Consider the following 26,142-nt stretch of genomic DNA (forward strand, 5'->3'; position numbering starts at 1 on the left):
GGCAATATTTCGACATGTTGCATTTTACCAAGTAAATGTCCATCCTTATGTAACTCATTGGATAGTAAATTGGCTCACAACAGAATGCAGGAAATTAAGGTGAGTGGCTCCATCTCCTACAGAAGACTTGTTACTAGTGGTGTGCCTCTGGGTTCAGTCATTTGGCTACTCACCTTTGGCATTTACTTCATGAAAGTAAAAGCTAATTTTAAGGGTTTGCAGCTGAACAACTTTACAATTCAGTGCCAAACTTTGTGCCATAAAAACTCCCCAGAGGATATTTAGGTCCTGTAAGAGGGCCTGTCTCAAACCAAAAGCCAGTGTAAAAATCAAGGGCAAAAATCTACATATCAAGAACTGTATAACTGCACCCTTTAGCAAGTGTGACTCCCTTGTATCTATCATATTCATAACATACTCCTGAAAATGTATCCTGCAGTTAAGGATCTGGGAACCTGCATTGATAATGAACTATCCTTTGATGATCACCATGCATCCATTGTTGTAAGGAAGCCCTTTTTCATCACATAGCTTATATCTAAAGGCATTGCATCCAGATTCAGGGATGTAACTGTCCTGCTGTACTTGGCACTCATTAGGCCGATCATTGAGTATAACACCCGTTTCAGTATGGACCTCTCCAACCATTGTGAACACAACACCTTTTCACTAAAAAAATAAGTATCTAAATCATTAGAAAGCCTTGTACCTCCTCTCAGTATCATCTGAGAGGCTACCTCTGCCTTGTGTATAGACCTTCAACAGGCCTTATTCTGTCAGGTTTTTTTATACATTCACGAGGACAATGGTATCATAAGTATCTGCTCAAGGGATCACAATCTCTTTTGCAAAATAAATAGAGCATGTTGGAGGGATAAGCTTATATCTCAGAGAATACCACTTGTATGGGACTGCCATCCACTCTACTACATAAAGCAGACTACATCTCTTACTCTAGTGAAATGTAAGTTGGATGAACTGATAGGAAACAACAGATTCGCTCCTGCTTTAGCATATCTGTTTGTCAAAGACAGAAGAAATAGTATTGTGTAAGACAGCAGAGGAAAGATTTCCGAGCTATAGATGAAAATGATCAGTTTCTCTAAGTAGTAATGCAGAGAGAAGCCTAACGTCTGCTAAAATGAACAACCTCATTACCTGCGTGATGATGGTTAGAGGAGATTTCCGTGCAAACGCTGCATGAGTTCAATCAGTTTCAGCAATCTGTCACAGACAAGCTTTTTAGTGCAGAAGCTTAAACTATGTAGAAAGGGGAGATATAAGGTTTTTTAGATTTCCACAGTGCTAATTAATGGTTTGTCAAAGTGTTTTGGCTAAAGCATACTCCAATATTCAATTCTTTATGTTAGCAATCATGAAGGGGCATCCTTCATTCATGTGTATTGAAATATAACAAAATTGTAATATTTTGTAAGTTGTCAAGCAATTACCATGAAAAAAAAGCAAGAAATGTAGTATTGCACAAAGCAAACAATATATCAGTCTGGACTGACTGATATTAAATCTTAAAGCACCTTTGTATGCTTATATACTTAAAAGAAACAAAGTGACAAAAAAAATTCTGTAAAAATGAAATGCTTCAAAGGGGTTTGTATTTGAAGGGAATACTTATATTGCAAGCATCTTAAAGTGGTGGTTTTCCCTCTGCAATATGATCACTAACTGATGAAATTGATATGGCATGCCATTGCTATAAGTACTGTTTCTGTATTAGACACTGTGCTTTCTATCTTCTACTGTTTGCATTAGATCTGATAGAGCTATGGCTGTCTTCTGTCTTCAGTTTTTCCAGTTAATGAGCTTAACACAAACCCAAAATGTCTGAGAACTGACGGAGCAATCGACATAAAATAGTGTTATTTCCAAAAGTCATGATAAAACCTAGTTTAGTGCCTTCGTCAGACCTTTATCAAGAAGATTTGCCTACCTGGATGCATAGCCAGAACAAAGTATTTCAACATGTCCAGGACGAATCCGAAAGCAGACAACAGCAATGGAGGCATTATCAATACTGCCACGGCACGCTGAACAGAAAAGTAAGGAGTGGAATTTACCAGAGAGAATGAAGTGGCAGAATGAGATGGCAATTGCATATTTAGAATTTATCACTTCAGTACTTTAATGCAGAACATGTCAAATGTTCTGTGAGAAGTTTCACTTTTGCCCAACCCAACTAAGCTAATTTACTTGCCACTAGTGGCATTAAAGCTGTATACAGTGAAATTAAGCCTTAGCAATTTGTTAATGTCAGCCTGTCTGAACTCAAGAACATTGCTTGTAAAAAGTACTTTACAGCACTTTAAGACATCCTGTGTCAACCCCAGCCTTTGAAAAGTTGTTTTGAGACTGATTTTGGGACATTTCTAGAATAACCTCCTCACAGGAGCTATTATAATTTTAATAAGAAGGAAATGTCAGAATTGACATAATTTAAAATATTTAAAGTTAGTTACAAGAAGACTGACAAAAAGGGTTGGAATAGTATTTAGGGGAAATCAATCAGTAAGAACAAGAGATGCTACACTTACTGTGACTAGAAGAAAACTATCAGGAGATATTATTAAATAAGATTAATATTATCTACCACAAAATGTATTTGGTGTTTGGGGGACTTTTAGTGAATGGATTAACTAACTTGAAAAAACTTAACTTATTAAAGACTATAAAAATAACATGTATAGTATCAGCAAAATAGTACTTGCTAGTTACTGCTGATTTTAACAGTTTGCATATGTTTTATCCTACAAGACTGAGGCTTGAATATAGTGAGGTAGAATTTATTAACAAACATAATCCTTCATGGTAACAATATATATATATATATATTTTTTTGGTCCCTCTTAGGACATCCTGTAACTGCCCAACTCTCAGTGTCCCACATCCACTCAGGGTCTACCAGCTTTGCCTCCTACCCACCCCCCACACTCACTCTGATGCTATTGGGGCTAGTTATGAATCCTTCCTTAACCTGCCTTCCATATGCATTGATTACATTTAAGGGTGATTTACCACATTAAACTATGCCTTCCCTAAGGGAACATCATCAACAATCACCCTCCTACATGAGACAGGAATGCTCGTCCCTTCCTGCCACTTATTGAGTTGCCCAACTTACTTCTCAAACCCTGGCCAACAGGGCTTTTGTTAGGGCTTTATGTCTCTAAATTAGCAGAGCATCCTTCCTGGTAAAAAAATTGATTAAGTTTGCTGTTTATTAGAAGGAAAAAAAAAAAATATATATATATATATATATATATATATACACATATATACAGATATTGATATATATATGTATGTGTGTGTGTGGTTGTGTGTGTGTGTGTCTGTGTATAGATATATATATATATATATATATATATATATATATATATATATATATATGTATATCTATATATATCTATATATGTTTCAAGACAAATAATTTCATAGAGAGAAATGGGTAGCAAAGGATGCTTCTGTTGGCTTTTTTTTATTTGCTAACTTGGTCGTCAGTGAAGATGGAAGGACCTGTGTTTATGGGTTTCAAATGACCAAGGGTGGAAATTGTATGGAAATCTTTATTAATGAACTTTCTAGTATGAATTTGCACACAAATACTTTGATGCTTTTTTTACACATTTAAACAATGCTAGTCACTCTTTAATGTTTCATGCTCGAGAATCTAGAACTAATAGTAATAGTAAATATATATATATATATATATATATATATATATATATATATATATATATATATATATATGTATATCACTGTTGAATGTTATAGTACCCCATGCACAGTAAAATCAGATGTTTATTTGAAAGAAACTATGAATTCTTATTTGCATGCCAACATTGCACAGTCATACTCGGTTAAGGAAAATGACGTGAGGAACCAAGCAAGAAGAATAAGTTAGGCTTTTGTAAGACAAGGGTACAGATTCAATAAACCCTGCATGAGCCACTAAACAGTGTGTGGATCATGGCATTACATGCATGTGGCAGTGCACTGTTTTGTATTCAGTAAGCGGCTCTACATAGAGCCTCTCACACAAGATAGGCAGTGTGGTATGCTAATTACAGCATAAGCAGCTGAACTGTATGCTTATCTAACAATCAAGGATGGAGCAGCTGTTCAACAAGCCATAAAGCAACCATGTAGACTCAGTGATGGTTTTCCCTGTGAATTCCAAAACCTACTGGAATACTACCACAGGAAGGAGTCTACACAGAAAGAATGTTAGTGGCTACTGTTGTTTTAATTCATGTGTACGTGCACCAGGCTGAAGTTTATACTGCTGCTGCTGCTAACAGACCACGACCAGAAAGGAGAAGAGTTTTCAGACCCCATTTGACTTATCACAATCTGCATGAGGTGGCAATTGTAGAGAGATACAGCATAGATAGAGACACACTACAGGAACTCTGCAACCTGTGTCATCCTCAACGTAGACACATGGCAAACCGATGAGAACCCATACCAGTGTAGCCAAAGGTGTGTGTAGCACTTAGAATTTTAGCTAGAGGAACCTTTCAGAGACCAACAGGGGACATGCTGGGGGTGTCACAGGCATCAGCATCCAGGATTCTCCATCATTTCCTGAATACTGTACTCCAACATGCCAGTGACCACATATATTTTTTCTGTATATTTGAGGACAGGGTCAGAAAATATGCAGGAGTCCTACCTTGTAGCACACTACCCTGAAATACTGGGTACCATAGATTGTGCACATATAGAAATCAAGGCACGACCCGGGGAACAGGGAAGGATCTACATAAATAGAAAGGGATTCAACGCCATTAATTGCCAAGTTGTGTGTAACTCCAAGGCAATCATCTTGAATGTGTATGCTGGCAACCCAGGCAGTTACCACGACTCACATATCTGGCACAACTCCCAACTGTATCAGATGTTCACTAGGTGTGATATCCCACAGGGTCATTTACTGGAGGATGCAGGCTATGCACTGTAACCATGGCTGATGACGCCCATCAGAAATGCACACACACCTGCTGAATAATGACATAATAAGGCACATTCTCAAACCAGAAATATCACAGAGAGTGTGTTTGAGCTGTTGAAGTCATGGTTCTGGTGCCTAGATACATCTGGGGGAGCTCTGCAGTACAATCCATGTACATGTACTGAAATATTCAGCATCTGTGCCATGCTTCACAATGTCATCCTGAGAAAACAGCTTCAGCAGAATCAACAAGGGGAAGGGGCAAACATCCCACCATCACTGGCAAGGCCACCACAGCCACATGCAGGTGAGGAGTCAGAGGGGGAGCCAGCAGCTGCTGTGAGTATAGACAAACATAGGTGTGCTCAATATGCCCTTGCATTGACTAAGAGGCAATGCATAATACTTTCACTCACCACCTATAAGGATGAAAACTTCATCCTACTCACATACATACAATGCCAGGCAATGCTCACAACCCTTACCTACACATGTAATGGCTAGCATCGCACAGAGTTAGACCTCAACTAAAACTTTAGCAACCATCAGATTTACAAGCCAAGTGTTGAACCTGGAATAGTACAACAATGTGTAATAATACAAATGAAAGGAACAGCTTTGAATACTGTCATTTGATATGTAAGTAAGTAAAAGGTGGTTGATTTTTACAGCAATGACTTCAATATGTGACAGCAGTGACTTATGGGAACACCTGTGTCCTCTATTAAGTAATAGGCCTCAGGCATCAGAGATTCACACATTTATACCTCTCAAAAGTAATGATGGTCACCGAATGTCTTCAGTTTGGCCTCATACTTTTGTACTGGCAAATCATTAAAGACAGAAGTTAGAAATTAATGACACACATTCCAGTTTCAGAATCCATATCCCTCAGAAAAATCTCAAAAAATACGGATGCAAAAACTGTTTGATTCTATCCACTGTCTCTAAATTTGTAAGAACAAAATATTTAAAAAGTCTCCCTATTGTTCAGCCTTTCTCCCGCTTTTATATGGCTTGGTCTACCTTTTTTTGCTGTAAGAGTGTGGGAGGCATGAACATATTACAACAATCTGTAAGGAAGCAGAAGAATTACCAAAACAACATCACAAACTTAGATATTCTAAGCACTAAGTCAGCTATGTACCCTGAGCATCAGACACAAAGCTTCTGTATCCCTGAATCCAAAGGATAACAAACAAGCATATGGCACAATTATCATCAGTTCCACAGGGTGCTGTTTGGGGGGGGGGGGGGGGCAGGAGGCCTAGGCTGATACAAAAGGTAAGTGAATGCATGTGAATAAGAAAGAGAAACAGACAGAAATTTGGATAAAATTTCAAATGTTCACTGAGACAGAATGAGATTTAAGGCTCACAGCTGACCCATGTAACTCTTGTGCGTGTGTGTCTTTATGGGCCCTCCAGGTGAAATTGGTGTGTGGGTGACTGCAAGGACACAGCCAAGCTCTATACTAGCTGTAAGTCTTGATATTTCACACGGATGCGAGCTGTGCATGGCAGAGGTGGCAGTTCACCATCATTATACCTGACCACAAGAACTGTCTCTACCAGAAGTAGCACTTGCATGTCTACACCCACAGGCTGATGCACTGCTGCTACCTGAATCTGACTGATGTATTCTAGATGAGTTCTCCTCACGAGCACGCTCAGGACCATGACCCCATAGCCTGCCTCGTCTGGGTGTGGACACCTCAACCCCTGTTAGAGCAGTGTAAGTACTGCCACTGTGGGACAGTGATCGGGCACAGTCACATTTGCTAACATATGATGTGGCTAACATACTCACATATGGATGCCATCCCCCTCCCAGCAGATGTTCCATCACAGACACTGCCTGTCCCAACATGTCATTCATCCAATCCATTGAATCAGCAACATGGTGGAGGCAGTCATGCATGTCAGCCTATGCCACATTTACTGCTCTAAGCATTTCCTTGGACACCTTATTGAAACATGCCTGTGCCTCCATGACAGCCCTAAACAAGTGGCATTGGAAGACACACCTGGATAAGGTGGATAATGGACAACAGGATTTCTCTGAGCACCCCTAACAGCCCTCCTCACCAGCACTTTAGCTATGTTCAGAGTCAACACACACTGAAGCCACAGTAACCACACTATGAATGAGTGTCCCACCCCCCACCTGTCCAATATCTGAGGGCTCACTAGAATGGGTTCCCATAGGTCTACTGTCTGTGTCCAATGGAATTACAGGAGCTAGCTGAATATCAACCTCAGTGTCAGATTCAACCTCTGCACCCCCCAACTGAGCCTTTGTTTAACCAGCATCATCATCAGAGTCTGCAGATACTCTGGCATCAGGTATTAAGAGTCCTACAGTACCACTGTCGGCATCACTTGTGATAATAAGCAACAAACACAGGAAAGAAATTAACTACAGTACTACAGTTCAATATATACTAACAAACTAACAGCAGTGCCACTGTTACAGACAGTACACCAATACACTGACAACCACATCACACATATGGGTAAAATAAATATTTCTGTTTGTCTTACCTTGTACAGATGATCCTAGGGTCCCTATGGACAATGGTCCTAGAGGGAATTAAGCAAAAGTTATGGATGCCATCATTACAATTACCAGTGACACAGGGGATGAAAAAATGTTGGCCCTTTATATGTCCATTAACAATATATGTAGCAGAAACCTAGATGACACGTCCACCCCAGCCCATGTGTAATGAACCAGAATGTGTTAACATATCAACTAACCCCCCCCCCAAAAAAAAATTGGTAAACAAGCCTAACTATTGTTGTCAATATTTTTGCTATACAAGAAAAATGTCACAATTGACAATAGTTAAGCCTACCTAGAATCTTCTCCTGGGACACTTGTCTTCCAGGAAACAGCAGCACCATCATCAATCACATGCTGTAGTAAACTTTAAACCGAGGTCGCTGGATCCCTGACAGTGGACAGGAACTCTTTATTTGGTGTCAGTGGTGGCTCTGTAGCAGGCTTCCCTGGTAGCCATCTGTCCATGGGCCACTGCAGCTGCTCTCCTCCAGAGATTAAATCATGTCAGTGTCCCTGTGATGCACCTGATCATGTGTCCTGCTGCGGCCCCCAACAGTATTCACATCTTCCACTATCTGCTGCCAAATTTGCATTCTTCCAGACAAATCTCCACTGCCTCACTCAAGCAGAGAGCCACCATATCGCCTAAAGGCTTGTAGAATGACATCCTTTATAGGGTCACTGAAAGGGGGGGGTGTTTGTGAGGATTAGGACACTTAGGTGCCATAGTCCTAGGTGACATAAAACAGAAAAGAAGGAAAATACACATAAATAAAAATCTGCTTAGATATAACACATAAGGAGGCAGTTTTTCAATATTACCCACTGGAGAAAAAAATCTAATATATTGAAAAAAAAAAAAAGGATTCATGTGGTTTTAATATATCACAGACATAAAGCAAGACTGGATCCAAATTTAGGTAAGTATCAATAGTAAATCAAACCTCTGTACAAACATTTTCTGTGTGCCAGCACAGATGTGGAATTTGGCTCCCCAACCCCCAAAACGACAAGCAAATGACATTTTGCTACCAAACAAAGGAATTAGAACTTTCAGTGAATTGTTATAACTACTATCAAAGAAACTGTCCCAAAAACGTGTACACATTTAGTACAGAACATTAATTTTGATGCAACTGACAGTCACCTGTATCTGTGGTAGCACCACCCTAGAAGTCTCTATGGACCATCCTAGAAGGCTAACACCCCCTGTGTCATTGACAATATTGGACATTTACATTTCACTGGAATAACAATAGAAAACTGTAAAGAAAAACAGTTGCAACATTAACACGTGTGTTAAATGTTAATAAGGCTGTGCATCTGTGAAAGTAACACCCCCCCAACCAAAATGCCCATACCTAATAGTACACTTCCAAAAAGTGCATACAGATAAAAGCAGCATTTGCTAATACATATATAAAAATATTTTTTGACATCTGAGCACGTGCAGTATCTAACTGAAAAATGCAATGATATCTTATCAAGATCAGTAGTTTTCTGTGCAGATAAATCCAAAGTAATAGCAATCTTTAGCTGTGTTATCCACATAAACAAGTCTCCTCACCTTCAGGTGCCCTATATACAGTTACCTTTTTTTGTGTAGATTCAGGCCTGTGAGCACAGTGACGATGCAAAAGAGGAGTGAACTCATTACAGTTGCTGAATCCCAAAATCTTGGCTCAGTGTCGTAGGTGTAAACATAGTGCAGGCTATTTGTTGCTAATGGATTGTAACTGCGAATAATTACTAATAGAGAGAAGGAAAACATAGCAGCAATTCAGACTCCCTTACTTGCAGTGAGTGCATCAGCCAAGTTAGACTTACAAAGTGTAGAAGTAATTGTATCAATGTTTTAAAAACAAGTAAGCAGCACACATTTCACCGTTTCTGTTCAATGACATCTAACCTCCCCTGCATTGGTTGAAAACTGTCATTTTTGCCATTTAATATTCTCTGACATTTTAAGGACAGTGGTGCAAAATGCCTTAGTGGCTGCATGTCTCAGATTACTGCTCACATAAGAGAAGCATAAACAACATACACAGAGATAAGACAGAGCTGCATTGCTGTAAACAATAGTTATAAATGATTGTGTGATCACTCATTGCACTACATCTGAAATTAGTACATGTACAAACAACTGAGATGTGTACAACTGGCATATGTATTGATGATATTGTGGATGATTTTGAATTGCTTGTATGCACAATGATTTTCATTCTCTGCTGCAAAGCTGTTTCTGTAGCAAAGAGGGATAAGACACCCTTACACTGTATTTTGAAGGTTCATTGGTGTTGTGAGAATTCAAATGCAGACTTGTTTAAAAATCTTTCATGTGTACTAACATATATTTTGTAGTGCTGTTTATTTTATAGCTTTTATTTTTTATTTCTTTTTTTATTTCTTTTTTTTTAACGACAGTATTTTCTTGGTGCACAGTTTAGCGCAAACACAGGAAATGGATAAACACAATAGATGTTATGTAATGCACTTCTTTGATAATCAATATATCAACTGAATCACCTATGTGTGTAGCACATCTCCTAAGCATGCTGATCCACACAGCATATACTATGTGCACATCAGACTTCAAGTCTCACCTATGTCTTTCAAGGATGGCACCTAATAAACACTGATTGCAAAGCTAAAACATGTTTAGCTTTGCTTATCTCATTCGCTTGATGCTTACCATCAGGGAAACCTGGACAAGTGGCCCAAACAGGAAGCAGACAAAGCACCTGCAGACAGAATGTAAACATTCTAAATGTCAAAAGAGGATACATTGTTGCATTTTTTTTGCTTTCCATCATGCAACACTGCTTAGCAATGTTGTGTGTTGGCTAATAAACAAAGTTAATAATGGACAGGGAAATATCCAAATGTTATTTAATTATTCCTGTGGCAGCAGGTCTAAGTGTATCTCTGTAATACAGATGGCCCTTGGTTTTAATATAGGAAGTACAACATATTTTTACTGTTGTGACAGTTCAGTTTACCACAAAATGAAGCAGCTTTTCAGGCAAAACAATAAAGCCCTGAGCAGGCAAGCTTAGTTCAGTTTACAGTACTAAACAGGAAAATATCCAAGTATTATTTTAATATTTCTGTAGCAACAGGCATATGAGTAGGGCTGCCATACACATTGTCCTGGGTTCCAATACATGAAATTCCATGCATTTTTACTGTTGTTACATTTAACATTATATTAAATAGAACATATAACAATTTAAACATAATTATAAATAACAATAACTATGCATAACAGTGGAACGTATATGAATTATATGTTTGAGGGATAAGATACCCTTACTGTGTTTTGAAGGTTCATATGTATGACTGAGGGTATACTGGCTACTATGTTTCTATAAGTATAATTGTACTATCTGGTCTTGGATGAGCTTCACACTGCAATATGACACATACACACTGACATATGAGCATATCTAATATCTAATTGAAAAATGCAATCATACCTTATCAAGATCTGTGTGGATAAATCCAAAGTAATAGCAATTGTCAACTGTGTTATCCACATAAACAAGTCTCCTCATATACCTAGCACTCAGAACTTTCACTGTATTCAATGAGCCTCACTTTTGCTTACCACTTAACTATGTGCAAACAGGGAAAGCAGTATGAATGAATATCTAGCATGTGCAAACACTTTGCTATCCATTGCAAAAATCTGCTGCTTTGCAGTGTACTATGCAAGGTGAACAATAGCATGTATTACTTTTGTTTACTGTTCATTTAGTCTTCATGCCATGAAACTACATGTGAAAACCTAAACAAAATGAAGGCACTTTCTAAAAAAATAACATATGCTTACAATTAAGCCATCTGTTACCTCCCTGTACTTATTCACAAACATATAAACTACACTGCAGAAATAAATAAATGCTAGCTTATATAGCATGCAGTTTTATAATGACAATATACATTCAGATTTTCCAATACTTGTAGTAATGTGGACACCTGTTTGCATATAGTTTGTAAAGCTGTCCCTTAATGTATATCTGCACATTGGAAACACAACACCAAATGATACACATTGCATGCTTGTCAATCTGGTAACATGCAGAACTTCTCGACATCTTATCAACATCCAGTGCTGATGTCATCCACTATAACTTGTCCTACATGCTTGTAAGAGTCAACCTTTCATTGTGGCACTTATGTAAAGTACTGAGTTCTTTAGTCCATGTGCTTAGATAGGTAGGGGGTTCTAATCTGACTGCAGTCAACTGGTGTGTGTCTGTCTAGTCAGAAGAGCATGACTGAGTATCCTGCATTTACTATTCCAAACTCATCAAACACAGTATTTTGACAGTTGCACATTCCTACACACCTATTTCATGCAGACCTCCCAATATCTCCTCTCCAACATCCACTGCTGATGTCATCCACTATATATTATCCTACAGCCTTGCAAAAGTCAGATGTGTGTTGTGGCACTTGCATAAATTTCTGTAGTCTGTAGTCTGTGGACTTAAATAGGTAGGGGGTCTAATCTCACTGTAGTCAACTGGTGTGTCTATGTGTTTGTACACTTGCTTGACATTAGAAAGAACATTTTACACCAGCATGTCAGACACTGCTATTACCATCTTCCTCTCACCAGACACTGATGATATCATCACTGATAAAGTGTTCTCTTACACTCTCCAAGTCAGACTTGTGCTGTGGTGCTTGCATTAAATACAGAAGTCTCTAGTCAGTGTAGTTAGATAAGTAGGGGTTCTGTTCTCACTGTAGTCAACTGGACTGTGTTTGGGCATTGCTTGACATTAGAGAGATCATGTTATACTAGCATGTTGGGCACTGTTATTATCATCTTCTTGTCAACAGACTCTCATGTTTTCATCAGCTATAGCTGTCTCTCAAGCTTGTTCTGTTAATGTCACAGGCATGGTTAAGATCCCTAGAGTGAGTGATTGTTGTACCATTACATTTGTGGACATGAAGCATTTCCATCAGGACAGGGTCAGAGACTGGTATGTTGGCCAGGCACAATTCACCTCATCCTATATGATACATAGTATAGTGACAGGGTTTCTAATCTCTCCATTTACATCATTGCATGGTTTGTATGCACTGCATTTTCTTGTTGAGAAACCCCCGTAGTGTCTCCAGCTGCTGCAAGTATCTGGTGAAGCACATGCAAAAAGGAGAATTGTATTAGTGTTCTGATGAAGTTTGAGTACAGTGCTGCTATAACATCCTCACAGCTGGATATGATGGCCTCACTTATTAGGTGCACAATGTAGAAGGCTTTCCTTGAAGTTCAGATTGCTTATCTACTTGTGATCCCAGGTCTTGCATTACTGGGTTTGACATTAGTGGTGGTGTTGTCAGTGCTGTAGTTAGTGGGGAATTCCACTTTGCAGAAGGCAAATATAATGACACATTTTTTGCATTTGTAGATTATGTGGCTTTGGCACCAATCATTTGTCTGTGTTAGCCCCTCTTGTAATGTGTAAACATCATTGGTGGACTCAATGATTGCACTCAATATGCAGTTATCAAAAAAATTTGTAAATCAAAGGTCGTATTCTTTAGCCTGGACTTAGAAGAAATAGATTCTAAACAGTTAAGGGCCCAGCACAGATCGTTGTGGTGTGCCACTGGTGACTACTCTACTGGCAGAGGTTGATTCAGGAACTTTCACACTATGTTATCTGTCAGTGAGCCAATTGGCTGTCTACTGATGTAAGAGTTAATCCCTGACTGGGAGAGTTTCTCAATGATACCTGAGTGGAGGGTTGTATCAAAACCCTTGGCCAGATAAACAAAGGTAGTATGCACTGTCTTACCTTCATCCAGCCCTTTGGTGACTTTGTCAAAGAAGTCTACTATGTTTGAAAACCTTGTGTTACCCTTAGCAGAGCCAACTTGGCTAGGGTCTAGAGTGTGAAGGTCACCTATGTCCTTGTTGATAAAGTCCATGATGATTATTATTATGGCCATGCAGAGGAGACTGGTTAGACTTATAGGTCCATATTTCCCAGGGTTGGTTGATGGCCCACGTTTGCACAAGGAGATCACTGCTGCTGTTTTCTACTCCACTGGAGCCGAGCCACGTCTCAGGCTATGATGACAGAGGATGGTAATTTGGTCTGCTAGGACCTGTTGTAGATTTCTTAGTAAGTGATGCATACAGTGCATACATAATTGTTTGACAACATTGATGGCATGGGTTACATCCATGACATTGTGGATTGCTATATATATATATATATATATATATATATATATATATATATATATATATATATGCAATGTATACCTGTCAACTAACCTGGATTGTTCATAATGTCACATACAGGTATAGCAGTGTCCCTTGTAACACCTCCATAGATGTTACAGTGCCAGGACAGTGTGCTTGATTACCCATATAAATTACTCATAAAAGTTGTACAAGTGTGTTAGTGCAGAAACATCTATGATCACTTACAATCACATATGTTATGTCAGAGACATGAGATTACTGGTGGTATCATTCTGATATTGTCCATGATTATGTGTGCTTCAGTTTATTGTTGTCCATGACCTCCTAACTATGTGTCCCACTTGGTGGAGACCTCTGCTGACATTACAGTCATATTCAGACAAGTGATTTTGCTCAGCTTCACTATATGCAGCTAAGCCCTATTGTAGACAACATATTTGATAAACGGCCTCTCCATTCTACATCAGGATGCTCATATCATAAAGACATCCTTCTCCATTGTTATCACCTTATGTGACAGTCACATAATATATATTTACAATGTGCAGTCTGTACTTTATCATGTTGATATGTGATTTGTGTTCCTACTACAACTGTCTTCATTTAAATGCCCTTCTTTGCTGCACATTAAGATGTTTCACATATCCACTTTCCCTGTGTTCATTCCTACAGTTCATCTATGTGCCCCTGTTCAATATACACACTTCCCTTGATTGTGTATTTAGGTTCATAGGTTCATAGGTAGGTACCAAGCTATCAGTTCTGGGGCCTATACAAGCCCAGCCAAAAAGGTACCCTGGCTTTTGCCACCCAAGAAAATTATTTTCCTGTGCCACTGTTGAGCAGAGCCACAGAGGTGATCCCCAGGGTGACTTTTCTATTTCTCATCCAATCATCAAGATTTATCTTGAAGAGTGCTTATGAGGAGCTTTGTTTGATATAGATAGGTAGTTTATTCCAGAGTATGGGAAGTCTTTGGGAAAGGAATCTATCCCTCCGGCATGTTCTGTTTATTGTGGTGACAGGATTTAGGTCCCTAGAGCATGTAGCTCGGAGGGATTGGGATTTCTTTAAATGGAGCATGTCCAACAGCTCTGGGTTTGACATAGCTTGTATGTTAGGCAGAGATCACCTCTGAGTAGGTGATATGCGACGGAGTAAAGCTGGAGTTTTTTGAGATGGTCTGTGTAGAGCATCTGTTTGAGGCTGGTAATCCTCTTTGTGAGATATTTCTGTGGCCTTTCCAGTTGTTGTAGATGTCTTGTGAGGTACATACCAAAAGGGGCATTGTACTCTATAATGGGTCTAATGAGTGATGAGTTGAGGGGAACGATGACCTCTTTTTTTCTGGATGAGAAACCTTTTGTGATGAGGTGTGCCATGTAGAAGGATTTCCTGACTACTGTGGCAATGTGATTATCAAATGAGAGACTACTGTCCACCTGTGCCCCAAGGTCTCTTATCACACTTTCGGTGTTAAGTATACTACTGCCTATGTTGTATTTCATGGGTACAGAGTTTTTACAAAAGGGGATGACAATGCACTTTTTGGCATTGAGCTTGAGGCCATGGCTTTGACACCAGGCATCTGTCTCAGTGAGACTCTATAAAGTCTATGTACATTTATAGAGCATTTACACTATGTTTGTACAGGATGCCCGTAATGGGATTGCACAATTGTTGAGATATTTAGAAAAACATTAAATTTATGACAATATAAATAAATCAGTTATATAAACAAGAATTAAAATATCCTTATCTGCACTAGAAAGAGGACAAATATCAATACAGTTGTGTTTGCAAATGTGTAAGTTTTAAGATGAAATATTTTAATTATTTCTATATTGCATGGTTTTGGAATTAGTATTTTTAAACTTGGTGGCTTTTGAGTTGCCCGCCCTACAGTAAATCTGATTTTGGACACTCCTCCCGGTCCCAGCTCATCAGTTCATTCAACTGATCACTGAGAGATCAGCTGGGAAGGGTCACCCCTTAGTCTCTTAAACTTGAATTATGTTCGGTTTCATCCCTTCCCACTTACTAAAAAAAACACTTTATTCAGCTGCTTTACTGTATCTGTGCTTCTTTCTACTTTATTTTGCTTTTCACTGCACATTCTTAAAGTGTTTAGCTGCATTTAATCTGCTGCATTTATTACTGCTTGTTAGTAACCTGATTAAATTGTAACTCTTATTCTAAGCCTCTTAGTGCCGATTTAAACACTTGAGCTTCAAACTAGTTATCTTACATAAGGAATGATTGCACTCTACAGTCTTGTAACAGGAGAGGCAGCTTAGACCCTTCTGAATTAGGGATTGCTGGTTGAAGTCTTATTGTGTCATTATTCTAAAAGTGTCTTAGTTCTGGCTTAGGCAATTGGGCTTCAGACCAGTTATTTTACATTAAGAAGGTTTTTGGTCTACACTCTTGTGGGAGGAGAGGGTAGTCTCCACTCTTCTGGGCTGGGAATTGCTGGTGAAAGCTTACTGTGCTTGTTATCAAGTGGCTTTGTTCTGGTCTGTGGTCTGCACTCTTGTGGCATTATTGTCTAGATAGATTTTTTTAACTACTAGAGTATCTAGTTTGCTCATACCTGAACATTGTTATTCAAGTTGCTTGTCTTATTGACTTGTTCAATATTTAAGTTTTCCTCTCTCTTTAGTAGATCAGTGGCCACAGATATGCACTTTCTGACTCTTTCTGTGACCATTCTGGTTGAGATGAGTATTCTGAAGCACTGTAGTAATTGCCTCATTTACACTGACAACCCACTTATTATTAATAAAGCAGATGGTGTACAAGAGAGGTGTAAATACACTTTAACGCTGGAGGCAAAACTCTCTCATACAACCAAAACTAATCATATAGAGGCTGTCAGTGACACTTGCACCACACCTACTGAACAGAGTAAAGATCCTACACATAAAACTACTTATGCTCACACACTTACAGGTAACCTTCCTAAAACGCTAAGACTTCCTGCAAAGCACAATCAAAGGAAGGGTCCTCAGGCATCAAGTAAACACTCCATTAAAACAACATCCGCAGCTACACACAGTAACACTGTATATAATGCCTCCACTGTCAAGCCCTTAAGGCAAACCAGCACACAGCCAACTTTCATGGTCATTGGTGATTCTGTAGTGAGGCAAACCAATGTCCCCTTCATCAGACTGAGTAAAGATAAAGTGACGGTGAGTTGCCTTTCCATGGATAGGATTCATCAACTCACACAGGCACTCAAGTCATTGAGCCAGAGGTACCAGTATGACTCTGTTATAGTCTATGTGGGTGTTAATGACCTGAGATGTACGTCCCTTGACTATATGAAGTGAGGCATGATTGAGCTCACTGATTATGTGTCTCGGACAGGTAACCACAGGAAAGTAGAATAGACTATAAAACCAGGACAGGAACCAGCCCAAGATTCACACAATATTATTTATTAAGCGCTTTCATTCTCATAAATCGAAACTTCATCAGAATAAAATAAGATTCAAGCAACCCAGCTTATATACCTAAAATACATAATTAATTAATTGTTTGCTGACATCATACCATTCTTTTAAAGCAATACCATACATTTAAAATTAAAACCTGCTATAGTAGAACGGACCATAGAACAGTAATACAAAATATACTCTGAAGATATATGCCATAAATAACATGAATGATATTTAAACAAATATATGTACGCCTTGCAAGGATGGTGTCAGAATGGGATGATTATTTACATCAAACCAATGCGTTGAAAGACATGTTGCTAAAAAGCGGCTACCCTCAAGACTTTCTTAATAGTATTTTAAAGGAAGTTATTGAAAAAAGACAGAGAGTTTATTTTTCTCCATTATTAGGTGATCAAAGGAACTCAAAAAGTAATCATACAAGGAAAGGTATTACCAAATTTACAAAATCTGCCATTTTCTGTTATAACAACCAGTTTAATGAAGTGAGGGAAATATTACAACATAAATGGAATTTGTTTGGTACCAGTCATAATTTTATTAAAAAGGTAGGGAAATGTCCAAGAATTGTTTACAAAAAGGACACTACCATAAAAAATATGTTAGAAAGGGCTAAACAGGACAGGTCTATTTCACATAGTCAAAGTTTTATAACTTCGAACACGGAATGTTCGAACAATTCCGTTCGAAGTTACAAAACTTCGCCTAGTGATAAAAAAAAAAAAAGAAGAAGTAAAAACAAAATAAACTGTGGTAAGCAGGGGGGCAAGCCCCCCTGCACCCCCCACCCCCACACTCCCCCACTACTTAAATATACCAACTCCAAGACTGCATGACATTTAAATGAATGGAAACCTCCCCTTATGGAGATTTCCGTTTAAACCCTCCAACTTGTACAAGTTCAGACTTATGGTCTCGACCATATGGGGTTCAGACTTGTACAAGTTTGACTATGTGATAGGAACCCAACAGGACAATGAGCAGGAGGGACGTATGACAAAGTGTGGCTTCTGCTTGCAATGCAAATATATAACTAAAGGGAAAGAGATAGTATTACCCAATTATGGCAAGTATGTGTTCAAAAAGAAATTTTCCTGTAGTAGCAAGGCAGTAGTATACCTTGCTTTATGTTCACAGTTTTCAGGGTTTTACATTGGGAAGAACATTAATGCCCTCAGAGGTAGAGTCTATCAACATTATTATGACATCTGCAAGCGTTCTGCAAGCTTGACACAAAAATGCCTTAGCCATGCAAATTTTGAACAATGATGGTCATGATTTTAAATTCATTGTTTCAGAACAGGTAATACTGGAAGATAGAGGAGGGCTCCTTAATGATTTTTTTAGAATTGAATGAACTTAGATGGCAAATTACATATAATAAACAAAACTCAGCCAGCAGATGATGCCAAGCTGTATTCATTTATTAGCTTATTTTAAAGCACAACAAACAGACCAGTTTTGGCTCAATTACATATTAGCCTTCGTCAGTGTCTAATGGCGCAGAACCACCTGGATTAAATAGTACCATTTCCATAAGCCCTATTTTAAGACTAAAAGCTGAGGGCTTTATATTGGAAGGGTACTTTTAACTGTTTTAATCTTCTTCTTTTTCTTTCGGCTTTTCCCAGTTAGGGGTCGCCACAGTGGATCACCTGTCCGCTCATGATTGGCAGTGGAGTTTTACAGTGTCAAGTTGCCAGCCCGGCACCCAACCTTCCACAGAAGGCACACACTCATGCCTAGACCCAATTGGAGTGTCCAATCTTCCTACAGCATGTCTTTGGGATGTGGGAGAAAACTGGAGCACCCGGAGGAAACCCACTCGACCACAGGGAGGACATGCAGACTCCAGTTTAAACTGTTTTAATAAAAGGTGCATTTTTTATGTACATATATAGATATATTTGTTTAGATTTCATTCGTGTTATTTATGGTGTCAATCCGGGGGGGGGTACAATATTTTATGGCCTGGGGGGACATGGAAGACAGACCACGCTGTTTTGCCAGGGGTGGTCTGCTCTTATCCCCTGTAGGCGTTTGGATATTGGCAAGGACCTATTCCACCCCCATAGTGCCTCTTTTAGACAATGCCAAACTGATAAACCTACCTACTTAAGTAAAGCTATGAAGGCATATCTGAAGGTTTTACTGGTCAATGCTAGAAGTCCTAACAAGAGACTCCACTCCCTGCAAGGTTTCCTCTCCCTGAAGAGTGTAGACATCTGTGTAGTAATGGAGGCATGGTTTAAAGTCTCTGATAGAACCCCAGCAATGCAAGGTTATAATGATTTTCACAACTTTAGACCGGGTACTGCACAGAAGGGAACTAAATGTGGAGGAGTGTCAGTCTACATTAAAACTAAGCTCACATCCAGACTAGGTAAAGTGTATGACCCACTGGAACTCATACACGTGCAACTCACCATAAAGTGAGTGTCGTACCATATCCTTGGAGCATGTAGGTCCCCTTCCCTGTCACAGGAAACCCATACTACCTATCTCAATGTACTAGCGTCCCTCACTGTTCAACCCAATACAATATTCATGGGGGGATCTCAACTACCCCTCTATAGACTGGGAATCCTACACCTCTTCTAATGCACAAGCCCATTGATTCCTAAACTTTGTTAATACCAACATCCTGGAAGAGTTGGTCCATGAACATGGAGGGCTAGTGTTCCCCACTCAATGCAATATCTTCACTCATCAGATCTGACCATAATGCAGTATTACTTGAAATAAATATTAAATCCAGGGATCCAGTGAAACCAAAAACCTTTAGGAACTATTCCAAGACTAACTGTTCTCTCTACTAAGCAACACCTTGGCTAAATTCCAAGCACCACCAACCCCAGTAAACACCACAGAATACATTGAGCTGTTTACAAATCCTCTGTACAGCTCATTGATAGCTATAAAGAGAGAGAGAGAGAGAGCTATGCCCACTTGTATTAAGAATAAGACAAACTCAAAAGACAAGCCACCCTGGTAGTTATCACAATATCAATCGGTTATACAACAAAAGAAAAAAATCTTGACCAAGAGTAGGAGGAACAAAGACTAACATATTTAAAGCCCCCTGACCAATCTAAACAGACAGCTAAGAGGGTTAATTAATACTTCAGAGGCTAAATTTGAAGAAAAATTTACTTCTCAGGCGATAGACAACCACAAAGCTTTCTACAGCTATGTCCATAACCTCAGGGGAAATACACAACAATGCACAGAACTTATAGTAAATGGCATCACCCATACTGATCTGAAGGCCATTGATAACCCTTTGGCTGACAGGATCAGCTCAAATATCTCCCCCCACTTTACCCAGTAGTCCAAAGGAAATACTACATAACACAGTCCCCCAACCATTACTATGGAACAGGTCATTAATGCACTTTCCAATGTCAAAATCACTGCATCAGTGGTCCCCCAATAACATTCCAGCATGTTCAATAAACAGCATGAAATATGATCTCCCTGGTCCATTTGAATCTCTTTTCAACTGGAGCCTTCATTCAAGTTTTGTTCCCAAGGAATGGAAGATGGCTACATTCATTCCCCTGCACAAAGGCGATCCAACCACTGATCCGGGTAACTACAGGCTCATAAGTATTACCAGCCTCATATGTAAGGCCATGGAAAGAATCATCATAGACATGATAAATGAGAACATAGGTAACCTGCAAATGTAGGCCCAGTCACATTCAGCTTTGTCAAAGAAAGGTCATGCCTATTAAATCTGGTGGACTTTTTTGAGAGGGTTACAAAATCATTTGGATGAAAGTAAGACTGTTTACACAGCTTACATAGACCTGTCCAAGGCCTTTGGTACAATACCCCACTCAGGCATCATAGATAAGCTCATTAATTTAGGTATAAACCCTTTTATCACCTGCTGGATAACCAGCTGGCTCACTGATATGAACTAGGAGGTCAAAATAGGTGAGACCACCTCCATCAAGAAGCCAGTCACTAGCTTAGCCCCTCAGGGCTCAGTTCTGGGCTTGCTTCTTATTGGCATCTGTTTCTCTGAAATGGAAGCAAATGCTGAAGGTTTATGGGTGACTACGTTTGCAGATGACTGCAAGCTGGGGCATATCATCAACTCCCCTGCAGACACTAGCATTCTTCAAGAATGTCTAACTCTGACTAACAAATGGTGCCAAAGCCATGGTCTTAAACTCAGTGGTAAGAAATGCATAATAGTACCCTTTGGAAAATCAACCATCCCCACTAATTAACATGTTGGTAATATGCCCCTAAGAGTTGGGTATTTATGTAGACAGTAGACTTAATTTTGACCACTACATGGCCACAGTGGTGAGGAAGTCCTTTTATGTTGTGCAACTTATAAGTAAGGACATGACATCTAGATCCAAAGAGGTAATTATCCCACTGTAGCCCACCCTTATCAAACAAGAATACAGTGCTCTTTTTGGTATGTACCTGACCAAGCATATGCTGCAACCAGAGTGACTTCAAATGTTCCTTACAAAAAAAAATACAAGGCATAACAAACCTGTCTTATGAAGAGCACAGTAAAGCTCCTTCTCTCTACTCGGTATCCTATAGATTGCTAAGGGGTGATCTATGCTTGGCTTACAAGGCATCCACAAACCCCACACTTATGAATATCCTTCATATTTGTAATTCAAACAGTACCATAAATACAAGGTCTAACGACCTGAATTTTGTCTTTGACTTAAACAGAACATACTGGAGAGACAGATATGTGTCCCAGAGACTGCCCCTCCTATGTAACAGGCTTCCCATCCATGTGAAGCTGAGCTCATCTATTATCCACTTTAAGCACAACCTAGATAATATGTGGGTGGGGAAAAGGAAATGTATACCAGGCCTGGCACCAATGTCCTTCATGGACATAGGCAGCTTATAAATGCCTGGCACTCAATGTCTTATTTGGATACAGGAGATAGTTATTATTTTGGAAAAGCATGGGTAGGCTTAGAAATGCCCCCTTTGGTCATTAGCTTAGTAACAGTCTATGAATCTATGAAATATGAACAAGCAACATTTGATGCCTAGAGGTGTCAGTAAGGTGTAACTGCTGAAGCACCTGGAGGTGTCACTTGATTGTAATGACTAAATGTCTTTGTTCTTAATTTCTTTATAACTCAAGCCCCATATTTCACTTATTCTTGCAAATTCTATAGCAAAATTTCCTTTAGTCTCTTCCTTGCATACTTTATACATTTTGTCTTTTTTTTTTTTGCTTATATTTCATAGCAGTCTTAACTGGCAATTTCCCAACATAAATCTCCAAAAAAAAAAAAAAAAAAAACTCAGCTCCAAATCAATCTTAAATCTCTCTCTTGCCTATTCCTTAAAGCTCCTTGTATTTGTTTTTGTTTCATACTTTGTTACTCTGTTTTAACATAAAAATCTATATAATACTCTCATACTGTTCCTTTCTTGCCTTTATTTCAATTCCAAAGTAAATTCTATCTTTTTATGGTCTCATAATATTCTTTCTTACTTTCTGTATGAACTAATTTTCTTTTATCCTTCAGTTCTCATAAACATGTACACTTTTCTCATATACAGTTTCCAACACAATCTTCGTTTCACTATTTAAATTTATCAAAACTGAATACATGTATAAAGATGGAAAAAAAGATTTTTAATCATAACCCGCAATTTTTGCCTTAGAATATGCTACCCCTCCTTTAATAGGGTTGTATGCCAACCCCAAAATTACAAAAATATCTCTAAATTATTTTTTCATTTGTATAGAATCTAAAAATACCCCTACTAAATGTCTCAATTTCTCTAAAATATAAGAATGCATTAAAGTTTTATTAAATAAGCATTTGCAAATAATTATAAAAAGTTCTCCACAAAAAAGTCTGCATATCATTGCTGGAGCCTTCCTGTGTCCTGACAGAGTGCTCTTCAAACTATCTGGAGATATACAGAGCTGAGTATAATTTTCTGGCACTTCAGAGTTGTGTACTGTAATTGTTGTTTGACTAATTTTATATCATTGCTGGCTGACTTCAGAGTTGTTCACTGTTATTTTTGCTTCACTGTATAGTTTTTCAGATCTCTGCTGAAGGTGCTTTTCATCCCTCCCCGTATTTCTGTGCGTTTTAAGTTGGTGTAACTGGTTTTACATCCTGTGTGTTATCTGACTATCTCAAGGAATACTTGCTTAAAATTAGACCCTCTTAGCATAGCCTGCATATCATTGCTGGAGCCTTCCTGTGTCCTGAAAGAGTGCTCTTCAAACTATCTGGAGATATACAGAGCTGAGTGTATTTTTCTGGCACTTCAGAGTTGTGTACTGGTAATTGTTGTTTGAATAATTTTATATCATTGCTGGCTGACTTCAGAGTTGTGCACTGTTATTTTGGCTTCACTGTATAGTTTTTCAGATCACTGCTGAAGGTGTTTTTCCCCCGCCCCCTATTTCTCTGTGTCTTAAGTTGGTATAACTGATTTTACATCCTGTGTGTTATCTCACCATCTCAAGGATTACTTCCATAAAGTTAGACCCTCTTAGTAAAAAAGTCTGCATACCATTGCTGGTGCCTTCCTGTGTCATGAAAGAGTGCTCTTCAAACTATCCGGAGATATACAGAGCTGAGTATATTTTTCTGGCACTTCAGAGTTGTATACTGGTAATTGTTTTTTGACTAATGCTATATCATTGCTGGCTAAACAACACACCTGATACACTTGTAATAGGTGACTCTATCGTCAGGCACACTGACGTCCCGCTCACCAGGCTGAACAAGGAAAAGGTCACAGTGAGCTGCCTGTCGGGCGCTAGGATCAGCCACATAACACAAGCACGCAGGTCACTCCAAGGCAAGTACAAATATGACACAGTCATTGTCCATGCTGGTGTGAATGACCTGAGACGTACCTCCCTGGACTACATGAAAAGAGACATAGAGGAGCTCTCTGAGCATGTGGCACAGGCCGGTATGACCCTGACTTTGAGTAGCATCTTACCCTCACCAAGAATGATGCCACAATATGAAGACAAGATGATCAATTTCAACAATTGGCTTAAGTATTGTTGTCATTCAAAGGGGATCCAATGCCTGTCAGCCTGGGATGACATGCTCAACAAGCCACGATGCTTCGCTAGGGACGGCTTGCACCTGTCACCCCTGGGCTTTCGGATATTGGCAAAGGCTCTTGCTACCCCCATAGTGCCTTTTTTAGGCAAGGCTCAAAAGACAAACCCACCTCCATAGGTATCACAAGGGATAAGAAACTAAGAGTAATGCTACTCAATGCCAGAAGTCTAAACCTCAAGATGCATGCACTCGAAACTCTCCTTATCATGGAGAACATCGATATCTGTGCAGTAACAGAAACCTGGTTCAAGGCTCCCGAGAGCACCCCAGCACTACCAGGTTATACCTCATACCATGCTTTTCACCCCCAAAACTTGGACCGACCCACAAAAGGAGGGAGAGTATCAATATTCGTCAAAGATACCCACACCTCCAATGTTGGTGGCACAGCACGAAACATCAGAGACTATCCATGTGCAACTAACAGTGGGTAAAACTGCCTTCCAGTTTATAGCCTACTACAGACTACCCTCCCTAACCAGGAACCCCACTCGGCCTTCCTGAGAACACTGGAAAATATGAAGGTCTCTCCACACACCATTATATTGGGCGACTTCAACTACCCACACATAGACTGGGAGCATTACTCTAGCTCCAACACCCTAGCCCAAAGGTTCCTAGAATTTATAAACTCAAATGCTATGGAACAACTTGTTACCACTCCTACAGGAGGAGAAAACATACTGGACCTGATCATCACCAACATGGGGACTATATGCTCCAGACCAGAAGTGTATCCCTCACTGGTAAGATCAGACCATAAACTAATCTCACTGGATATTCACATCCCAACCCCACCCCCTGCCCAGAAAACCACAGTGAAAAACTTTGCTAAAGCAAATTTCACACTCCTCAAAACTGAGGTGGAATCCTTCTAAGCCCCCGGGCCTGTGGACAATACGGCCCAGACCGTAGAATCCTTTATAAACGCATTCTATGAACACCTTCAGGAATGCATGGATCATGTGATCCCAAATAAAACCAAGAACCAATCCTCCAAAGGCAGACGTCCTGTCTGGTGGACCCCAGCCATAAACAAACTATACAATAGAAGGAGGAAGCTACTAAATGATAGAGCAAAATTCCAAAAAGGGAAGGCATCTCTGATCAGTATTAGCAAAAAACTACGGGCACTCATAAAATCGTCTAAGGCCAGCTTCGAGAGAAAAATTGCACAGGACACTAAGGATAATCACAAGGCTTTCTTTAGTTATGTTGGGAACCTGGGTGGTAATCCCCAGATATGCTCAGAATTAGTCCAAAATGACAAAAAATACACCAAACCCACAGACATTGCCAACATCCTAGCTGATAGGTTCAGCGCAAACTTCTCCCCCCCCCTCCCCACCAAAAGGGCAAATATCTATCCCAGCAGAGTGCTGCCCCCCTGACATCTCAGATGCTCAGGTAAGAGCCGCCCTCTCCAAAGCAAAAAACAAAGCATCAATGGGACCAGACAGTGTCCCGGGCTATGTCCTACATGAACTCCAAGAAGAGCTAAACCCAAACATAAAACTACTGTTCAAGCTCAGCCTTACTACAGGATATGTACCCAAAGAGTGGCATACAGCAACTGTGGTCCCTCTCCACAAAGGTGGTGCCTCAACAGATCCTGGAAACTATCACCCCATAAGCCTGACTAGCTTGGTCTGCAAAGCTATGGAAAGGATCATCATGGACCTCATAAATAAAGATATTGGGGACCTACAGACACTGGATCCTACCCAGATTGGCTTTGTTAGGGGCAGATCCTGCCTCTTAAACCTGGTTGATTTCTTTGAAACAGCCACCAAGGCCATTGACGAG

The sequence above is a fragment of the Protopterus annectens genome, chromosome 6.part0 (genome assembly GCF_019279795.1).
Source record: "Protopterus annectens isolate FY-2018-M chromosome 6.part0, PAN1.0, whole genome shotgun sequence".
Classification (NCBI taxonomy): Eukaryota; Metazoa; Chordata; order Ceratodontiformes; family Protopteridae; genus Protopterus; species Protopterus annectens.